Raw genomic sequence first — 6,888 nt, forward strand, 5'->3', positions numbered from 1 at the left:
GATCAATAAAGGCCATCTTTTTCTTATTCTCTCATTCTCATGTAAATCAGCCACGGAGAGGTTAATCCTATGTTGAAGTGGGCATTAGTAGGGATGTCCACATAAATTTTGGTGCCAATTGATCACCGTTTTTGGACGTTATAAGTAGGGATGTGTGCGACTAGTCGTTTAACCGTCTACGATTTATTAAACGTTTATTATTTTACTAGTCGGTTAAACGCTGCATTAGTATCACACAAACTGTTCCTCACGCCTCTGCCTTGGCCTCTGTAAACAAGCTGAGCACCAAGAGAGAGAATTCCTCCCCTCCTCCCCGCCCACACGTACACATAGTAGGGGGCGGGGACACTAAGTTTGGGGAAGAAAAGTACATACAAAGTATTTTGATGCAGCAGATGACAACAACGTAGTCTGTAGGCTTTGTAAGCATAAACTCGCTTACAACCACTCTCCCGGAGAGATGAGAAACCACATCCAAAGAAAATCTCGATGTGAACCAGCAGGTCGATGGCGGCAGGGCAGACGAGCATGAGAGCGTTTGTTCCAGCCAGGCGCTGCGATGCTCACAGCACAGCAAAGATTACCCAACTAATTTGTAAAATGACGCGATATGCTGCCGCTTTCTTTTGTTGAGGGCAAACGGTTCGAAAAAATTAATGCTGTATATCGAACCTGAGTAGGCCACGTGGTGCCAAGTCGCAAAACAATAACGCTGCAACTCGAGAGTAGCCATAACCAAATGAAAGAGTAGATACTACGAGCGTTTGAGCTATGTGGCCAATGCCTTAACTACAGACGGATGGACGTCCATAGCCACCAAATCTTACATGACTATGACGTGTATAACGTATGTGGACGAAGGACATCCCCGCAGCTGTGTACTTTATGCGCCTTGGAGGAAAGACACACAGCTGAAAACTCTGCTGCTCTCCTGCGGAGTGTGATGGGTACGTGGGCACTAGAAAATAAAGCCGTCGCCTGTGTGCATGATAATGCACCTAACATATGGCGAATGAGACCCTGCTGGACTGGGAGTCGGTACCATTACTCATTACATTATTCATAATAAATGCCATAATAAATGCATTACATTGGCAAATGTATCAGAAATGTATTTCTCTTTCAATTGTTCACTTTTATTCAGTCAGTTGTTGTTATCCATCCATTATCGATACCGCTTATCCTCACAAGGGTCACGGGGCGTGCTGGAGCCTATCCCAGCTGTCTTCGGGCAGTAGGCGGGGGACACCCTGAAGTGGTTGCCAGCCAATCGCAGGGCACACAGAGACAAACATCCACACTCGCAATCACACCTAGGGGCAATTTAAAGTGTCCAATCAACTTACCATGCATGTTTTTGGAATGTGGGAGGAAACCGGAGTACCCGGAGAAAACCCATGCAGGCACGGGGAGAACATGCAAACTCCACACAGGGAGGCCGGAGCCGGGATCGAACTCACGACCTCTGAACTGTGAGGTAGACGTGCTAACCAGTCGACCACCGTGCCGCCCCAGTTGTTGTTACATCAATAGAATTTAAATTAACAAACTGTCCTGAATGTTTGGGTTAAAATAGCCCTTACTGTAAATACACAAAACATTTGCATTTTAAACTTTGAATTCAATGTATTAAATGTCAAGTTTTCTTGCTTTTAGACTAGTCGACTAGTCGCAAATAAAATTTGAGACTATTCGGCGGGCAAATTAGTCGAATTCCCATCCATAGTTATAAGCAATGAAAGTACAATGATTTCCAATGGAGAGTTTTTAATTGGTTCCTCTAGTGTCTCCAACCAAACAAGGATAGAACGATAGGGGGCGCGGCCATTCTCCTCATTAACAAGAGGCGTTATTCATGGAGTCACTTATTTCCTCATTTCTCCCAAATTTATTGATAAAATAGAAAATGACAACTCTTTCCATTTTCCTGATAAAAAAATATATAAAATGAACTTGTTCGTGAAAACATGGCCATCCCGGCCCCACCGTCCCTTTAAAGGGAAGTCAGTTGAAAAATTGTCTTTACAATATATTCTATGCGTCCCCACTAGTCTAAACACAGAATTCGCATCATTATTGTGTTTGTGGGAAAAGAATTAAGCAGAAAAATCCACCCGTTTTAGCCATCTCAGGGGGCTTCCATCGCACCTTGTACTGCCACTTGCTGTCGACTGAAAATGACATCACGGTATCTGAGGGCTCAGGTAACGACTGTCAGGGCTCACCTGTTTTCTGGGTTTGGTCGTGTGACGTTCGCAAGCAGAATATTGGACACAGTAATGCGCATCATGGGCAATGGTCAATGGGCTGTCACTCGCATAGCGCTTTTCTTCAGTACTCAAAGTGCTTCACACTGTTATCTCATCAACCTACTGGCGATGCAGCATCAGGAGGAACTTGGGGTTCAGTATCTTGTTCAAGGAGACTTTGACATTGTCTCAATGGCCAGGGATTGAACCCCCAACTTCTCGGTTGAGAGACGACCACTCTAGCACTGAGGCATGCCGCCCCCGGCATGGCAAGGGTGCAAATATTCTGAGAACATTTCTCAAGCAATGCCAGTGCTTGTCTTTAAGAATGTTAAGTGTAAATCAGGTACTTACTGATGAAATTAGGGAAGTGTGGAAATGTGTGATGAAGATGGCTCTGCCAAACACTTTTTGCCATGCAATGACAACGTCCTATAAAGTAGAAAACACAGTTATCTGTTATGCATTACCTGGCCATCTGTGCAATATTTCTTTCGCCACCATGGTTGCAAATTTAAGGAAAGAAACTTGAATAACAGACATTGAATAATGCTGGACCTCTTCTTCCCAAGTGACGACGACCGAATTGAAAGTCGCTGTCTGGATTCTACAGCAACTGATCAGTATAAGATCAGAGGTTGATCACTTCTTCGGAGGCGCTGCTATGGAGATTTCTGCATTGACCAACTGGGCCAGGACCCACTTCAACATCAAAGATGACTTCCTGCTGTGCTTCACCTGATTGAATGGACTTTCACACTATTTCAACTAACATTGTACAACATCATAATATGTGTTAAATGTTGCCCACTCTGCATCCATTGCAGCCTGATCATCCTGGAAGGGGGCCCCCAACTGCGGCTTCTACTCAAGGTTTCTCATTTCTTCTCAGATGGTTTTTTTTTTTTAACTTTTTCCTTGGCCTCCTGGGGGTTAAGACCAGGGGATGTCATTAAGATGTGTCAACTTGTGAGACTTTCTTGTGATTAAGCACTATATAAATGAATTTGACTTGGATAGCACACGATCACACTTATTTCAAACAACAGTAGGACACTGTCTAATTTGATTACAGTTCACTTCAATAGTACAATTTGTCCTTTTAACCAATACTTTCAACACACAGGCTGAATCCCTGCACTAAGTGGTTGTATGTCATCCAATGTTGGACATGCTTAACAGAAGATACATCTTGTGAGCATCCTGATGAGATTTAGCTGAGATCTCAGCAAACATAGCTGGACCCGATTGGACATCATTCTGCATTTCTTGTTCTGCAACGTCATGTGATCGGGCGAATGCATCGCACACATTGCTCTCCATTTAATAATCTCACAATTTTAATCACCTATCAAAATTTGATCCATGCTCTAACAAGCCGAAAAGGAGTGCAAGCCGAAAAAGAGTCCATCTTGCTTTGGTTTCGACGAGAGAACCCAGGTGAGGTATTTCACACTGTCAAGCTCGACAAAAGCAATTGCCCTGAAATGTACTATTCCATTACCCTCAAAATAATTAAACTTATTAATTAAAACAGTGCTACTATGTACATGCATATGGATTTGTGTGCAGCATTTTGCTCTACTGTAGCTACATATTCCAGCCGTTTTTCTAGGAATTAAAGTAGCTAGTTAGCTTGCTAGCACTACACCCTGCTAACTAGATGTGTCACTGTTTGAAGATAAAATGATTAGAACAGGGCGAGCTTTTTCAAAATCATATAACAAATCCCACTGACGAACTGAGATATGAATACTTTAGTAACAGTTGTTTTACATACATCACGGATTTGGTGGGATCTGTGATGCGGACATGTAGCGGATGGGGTAAATGATATCATGTCACGGATTGTAGTTGCAAATATTTGATGTGATAGGTTATCTATAGAAGCGAAAATGCATCACAAATACAGTGCAAGACAAAATCGGTCGCTTTTCAAAGGGATAGGGCCAGCGGCAAGACATCTCCAAAGCAAAGCAGGTACAGAATTTTCACGACTATAAACCGTGAGCCTGATGAGTTACGGCAGAGTTTGCCCGAAAAATCGATAAAAGGACATGTTCTTTGCCATTATTAATTATTTAAGGTTTTAACTTACCCTTTTCCCTGTTCAAGTACCGCGAGGGCCTCTCATTATCAGTGTCGTCCACCTTTTTTTTTTTTTTAACTCATTGACACATCATAACAGTTCAGCGAGCTGTACTCAACAGAACGGCAACTTCCACTATTCCAGAAGATTGAAATCCGGAAGACAGGTACTTTGTTACCAAATTAAAACAAAAACAATGCGTTGGGAGAGCATTTTTAGTCGTCAAAATGTACACAATATTTAACATGTTATGATCGTCTATATTTAATGTATTCTTTGATATGTTTGAGATTTCAATTTACAGACGGCTCACTATATGAGATCAAATCATCAAACTGGCTTTGTATGCATTATTTCAATACTTAATTTAACACAAAGCTTTCACCACCTTGTATGTATACAACCCGATGGGTTGCATAATGGTATAAATTATGTTTTTGTAGACATTCTTGTTTTTAATACATCGAACCGGAAATAGTGTCATTTACTGCGGTCAAGCCAGCCGCCACTCGAAAAAATGAAGTCAAGCCAGCCGACCCTAATTTCCTTTATATCAGGCATTACGGTAATAGGTCGCTGACGAGCGGCGAAAGCCCCCATTCAGAATGAAAGCACACCATTACGCTGAACTGGACGCCAATGCTTCGGGTTAGAAATACACATTGTAACGAATTGGGTTATCTGTGTTGTGGTCGAAATAGTGTTTTTCCGAGCGAGTTGTTGTTTCCGAGGCTAATGAATTCATCATGCGGCTCGCTTTATGGGAGCGGGTGCAGGCGAGAGAGGAGAAGCGGAGGACGAAGGAGAGGGAACCGTGACACTTTTTGAACTTAACGGTTGTTGTACTGTACTGGCGTCGCCTGCGGCCCACAGTAGCCGGTTGGACTAATAAAATGCGTGATTATACTACGTCTGAGGGCGTGGTCCTGGAAGACGCTAAAATATATTAGATAAGCTCTGTGTTATAATGCAGCTAGTCCATTTCTGAGAGAATGTAGAATAGTTCATTTGAATCTTGAGATGCATTGAAAAATAGTGGTCTGTATTTGAAATATGGATATATGTCTGCCCCCCCGTGAGCCGTCACCTTATCGTGGTGGAGGGGTTTGCGCGCCCCAATGATCCTAGGAGCTACGTTGTCTGGGGCTTTATGCCCCTGGTAGGGTCACCCATGGCAAACAGGTCCTAGGTGAGGGACCAGACTAAGCACGGCTCAAAATGACCCCTTATGATGAGTAAAATTAACGGACCACGTTTTCCCTCGCCCGGACGCGGGTCACCGGGGCCCCCTTCTGGAGCCAGGCCTGGAGGTGGGGCTCGATGGCGAGCGCCTGGTGGCCGGCCGGGCTCAGCCCGAAAAGGATACGTGGGTCCCCCTTCCCATGGGCTCACCACTGGTGGGAGGGGCCAAAGGGGTCGGGTGCCGTGTGAGCTGGGCGGCGGCGGAAGACGGGGACCTTGGCGGTCCGATCCCCGGCAGCAAAAACTAGCTCTTGGGACATGGAATGTCACCTCTCTGGCAGGGAAGGAGCCTGAGCTGGTGTGTGAGGCTGAGAGGTTCCGATTAGATATAGTCGGGCTCACCTCCACGCACAGCTTGGGTTCTGGTCCCAGTCCTCTCGAGAGGGGTTGGACACTCTTCCACTCTGGAGTTGCCCAGGGTGAGAGGCGCCGAGCAGGTGTGGGCATACTTATTGCCCCCCGGCTTGGCGCCTGTACATTGGGGTTTAGCCCGGTGGACGAGAGGGTAGCCTCCCTCCGCCTGAGGGTGGGGGGACGGGTCCTGACTGTTGTTTGTGCTTATGCACCAAACGGCAGCGCAGAGTACCCACCCTTTTTGGAGTCCTTGGAGGGTGTGCTGGAGGGCGCTCCACCTGGGGACTCCATCGTTCTGCTGGGGGACTTCAATGCTCACGTGGGCAATGACAGTGAGACCTGGAGACGTGTGATTGGGAGGAACGCCCCCCCCGATCTGAACCCGAGCGGTGTTCGGTTACTGGACTTCTGTGCTCATCACGGATTGTCCATAACGAACACCATGTTCAAGCATAAGGGTGTCCATATGTGCACTTGGCACCAGGATACCCTAGGCCGCAGTTCGATGATCGACTTTGTAGTCGTATCATCGGACTTGCGGCCGCATGTTTTGGACACTCGGGTGAAGAGAGGGGCGGAGCTGTCAACTGATCACCATCTGGTGGTGAGTTGGCTCCGATGGTGGGGGAAGATGCCGGTCCGACCTGGCAGACCCAAACGTATTGTGAGGGTTTGCTGGGAACGTCTGGCAGAATCCCCTGTCAGAAGGAGTTTCAACTCCCACCTCTGGCAGAACTTTTCCCACGTCCCGGGGGAGGCGGGGGACATCAAGTCCGAGTGGACCATGTTTCGTGCCTCCATTGTTGAGGCGGCCGATCGGAGCTGTGGCCGCAAGGTGGTCGGTGCCTGTCGTGGCGCCAATCCCCGAACCCGCTGGTGGACACCAGCGGTAAGGGATGCTGTCCAGCTGAAGAAGGAGTCCTATCGGGCCTTTTTGGCCTGCGGGACCCCGGA

The 6,888-nt window shown here is 46.4% G+C and overlaps 1 protein-coding gene across 8 annotated transcripts in view; it reads right to left on the minus strand.

Moving 5' to 3' along the window:
- Positions 1-4,506, minus strand: part of bbx (BBX high mobility group box domain containing) — a 53,775-nt gene extending 49,269 nt beyond the window's left edge. For 7 of the 8 annotated variants that reach the window (XM_086012555.1, XM_086012550.1, XM_086012556.1 and 4 more), the window contains exons 1-2: positions 4,348-4,506; positions 2,604-2,681 (exon numbers count right to left, since the gene is read on the minus strand). The gene's annotated coding sequence lies outside the window, so the exon portion shown is untranslated. The remainder of the gene's footprint in view (positions 1-2,603; positions 2,682-4,347) is intronic. The other variant, XM_086012549.1, reaches the window with a different exon arrangement.
- Between the last annotated feature and the right edge of the window lie 2,382 nt (positions 4,507-6,888).

The sequence above is a fragment of the Filicampus tigris genome, chromosome 17 (assembly GCF_054856515.1).
Source record: "Filicampus tigris isolate MCC_2025a chromosome 17, RoL_Ftig_1.0, whole genome shotgun sequence".
Taxonomy (NCBI): Eukaryota; Metazoa; Chordata; class Actinopteri; order Syngnathiformes; family Syngnathidae; genus Filicampus; species Filicampus tigris.